At 47.2% G+C, this 3,097-nt stretch overlaps 1 long non-coding RNA gene across 1 annotated transcript; it reads left to right on the top strand.

Moving 5' to 3' along the window:
- The first annotated feature begins 886 nt into the window (after positions 1-886).
- On the top strand, positions 887-3,097 carry LOC114071625. Its single transcript, XR_003574067.1, has 4 exons — positions 887-1,025; positions 2,052-2,127; positions 2,299-2,345; positions 3,081-3,097. It is a non-coding gene; the product is annotated as an uncharacterized LOC114071625 (long non-coding RNA).

Raw genomic sequence — 3,097 nt, 5'->3', positions numbered from 1 at the left:
TCTCCCTCTCCCCCCCCCGCGGCTGCGAAGACCCTGCTGTGTGTCCCCCCCTCAGCCGGCGACCACGGCGACAATTCCCACCCGGGGGCCACCCCAGAGACCCTTCTGGTGGCCACGACCACGCCGGACCCCCTCCCGCGGCGTGACTCGCCGAAACGAACCCCAAAACTCACCAGGAGCGTTGCAGCAGGGGTGTTTATTCACGGGTGATCCCTCCGGTCACGCACACCCACTGCCTTTGTTCAGCTCTTTCCGTGCAGTGTAACGTTACATTTACACACACATTAGTTGTGTTACCTATGCATTAGCTGTGTCAGCAAATTCCAGGCGAGTGGGAGGGGGAATCGTTAACATCCACCACTCCTGTAACTGCGCCTTGGAACTCCCCCCTTGGGGTTTTCTTTCGGGGGTGTCTTTTGGGTGAAGAAAGAAATCTTCCTCGGCTTGAACTTTCTGCCTTTGCTGGGAACTGCTGAGTCGGCACTGTCCGCTTAGCTCAAAACTGGTGTCTTCTTCAGGAGCTTCTCTTTATCAGCTTTCAAGCTCTCTTTCTCGCGAGCTTCAAAGCCCCTTATCCAAACTCTAAGGTTTTCTGTTCCCGCTAAAGTCTTCACTCTAAAATTAACTATATCCCGCCTGTGAGTCAGCATGAGCAAGCAAGGCCCTATCCCGATTCCACCTAAAAAATTAGCTAGTACGCAGCTAAGGCCACAACCTTGTGTTATTGCTTGATATTTTTATATTTTTCATCGCCCTTTTATCGAGCGCCGGGGGCCGTTCCCGGCCGGGCCCCTCAGCCCGAGCGGCCGCAGCTCCGCTGGGCGGCGCCCCCCGCGCTGCTCTGAGGGGCCCTCAGGGCTTCCCGCCCTTTTTATCCCCGTTCCCCTCAGCGGCCCCCCCCGGGGAAAGGGGCTGCCCGCCCGCCCGTCCCCTTTTCCTCCGAGGCCATGGAGAAAGACAAGCAGTTTAAGCTGTTCGTGCCGCCGCGTCTGAGCTCTGGGCAGCTGCCTGCGGTCAGAAGCCAGGTGGGCGCTCGGCTGTGTCGGGGCTGTGGGGTTTGTGCTGCTCTCTGGAGGCCGTGGCTGAGGAGGGGGCGGTGGGAGAGCGCAGGGGACCCTCCCCGGAGACACGGGGACGGTGCTCTGTGCGGGGAGTCCCCCAGCAGAGCCCTGAATTGGAGCAAACACACGCACAAATACACACACACGTGTTGGGAAAGCCCGTGCGCTAAACTCAATATTATATATAGGCAGCTAAGATTGGTGCTAGGGGAAAACATCTTCAGTTTCTATTTCAAAACTCTTGCTGTTGTTTGCTATCAAAACTGAAGGGAATCACCTTCTTGGGCATCTGCTCTGAACTGTAGCGGTACATCACTGGTGATAAATCCACGTTTGACGTGAGTAATTCAGCACAGTGAGTGAGCAGTGCCTCCACTCGGGTGCTCACGGGGGCTTTGGTGTTTTGCTCTCGCCAGATCGAGGGCGCAGTGAAAATGTTTAGTTACCACACTGAATTATGTGAATTCAACGAGTTGTTTCTTTCATGTCGAGGCTCCTTTCGAAATCTGTTTAGATTCAAATGGGATGCTCTAACAGGAGATGCGTTTCTGTTCCTAAAAACCTTGTAAAAGGACATTTTCGTGCTAGAACGTAATCACGTGTGGTTTAGAGCTGCCCTGGGAAGTAAAGCAAAAAACAAATATCAGCTACTGACCTTCAAAGAAATAATTTTGCTTCCTGAGTCCTGTACCATGCACCCGTGCACTGACAGGCAAGAGCTGCTGAGGGCTCTGCATCAAAAGCTTGGCCTTTGGCCTCAGCCTATAAAGCAAACTACAGCAGACCAACAGTTTGATAACCCACTGTGAATTAAGAAGCAAGCGAGTTCCAGAGGCATTTACCAACACCTTGGGCTTTGAAAACTGTAGTCACTTGCTTCCTTAATGAAAAATTCTGTTTCCACGTTAGCTGTACTTTTCTTTTCTTCTGGATTTTATAATCCTTCTTTGCAAACCTACCCGTAAGAAGCTCGTTTTAAAATTTGTGCAGGGTTTTAACAAATGCCCAGGGGACGATTTTAAGTTGCCATTCCGTACCCTGAACCGTGGGGAAATCACAGATCCAGGTAAGACTAAAAGAAGCATTTACCTTGCACCTTCTTTCATTTTTTTTAATGTTGTCGAGTTTTAATATTCATGAGTAGCCTCAACAGTTTCCCAGCTGTAATGCTGTTAAATACAGTTTCACTGGCACTTTTTTTTAGAAATGCATTGATCAGAATCTTTTCCTGTTTCAGCTACACTGTCACAGCAAGTAAAACTTTGCTCTGAAGTAGATGAAGAGGTCAGCTAAGTATCAGCTCTGCATATCTTAACTTCTTGGGGCCTCTTAATTTGTTCCCAGGCAGTGCCGAAAACAATATTCAGTAGATCATTTAGGACTAAAGGAAATAGTCAGAAGGGAATAATCATGTTCTGTCTCTTATTTAAAAGTGAATCACTTAAAGGAGATATTTGTGATTTAGTGAAAAGCCTGGAGACAAAATTAAGGTGATTCCAAGTTTGTTTATTAATTTTAGTTTGGTTTTTTTAAGTGTCTGGGAAGTCTGGGAGTTTTAATCAGACTTAAACACTTAGATATCTTTGTGGAAGTGGTTCTGAACAGTCTGTTGAAAGGCAGAAGGACTGAAGTCAGAGTATCCTTTGGAAAACTGAAGTAGATTATCCCAGTGGTCTGGTCTGGGTTTATTTTATCAGTAAAACAATGAATTTAGTGGTTTTCTCAAGCACTGGATTCTTTTCATAGCATCTTTACCAGCATTTTACTGCTTTAGTAAAGTTTCTTCGCAGTCTGAAGGCAGCTGGGGGTTTTTCACTTGTGTTTGTGTCTCCTGCTTTCTCTGTAATGTGTGTTGTTACAGACACAGTGGATGCCCAAAGATTTAAACTTTGGCTCCTGATTGTCTGTGTCACCATCTGTGGAAAAAAAAATTACTCCCTTCTAAGAGATAAATATGTTATCTGCAACATTATTAATTAAATAGCATTTGAGATTAAACTGTGGAACCTGTTTTAATAGAATATAGAAACAATGAA

Source organism: Empidonax traillii, unplaced genomic scaffold, assembly GCF_003031625.1.
Source record: "Empidonax traillii isolate 1590-97213 ecotype Southwest subspecies unplaced genomic scaffold, ASM303162v1 scaffold2152:size35166, whole genome shotgun sequence".
NCBI classification, from domain to species: Eukaryota; Metazoa; Chordata; class Aves; order Passeriformes; family Tyrannidae; genus Empidonax; species Empidonax traillii.
This window is presented reverse-complemented; position numbering and strand designations above follow the sequence as displayed.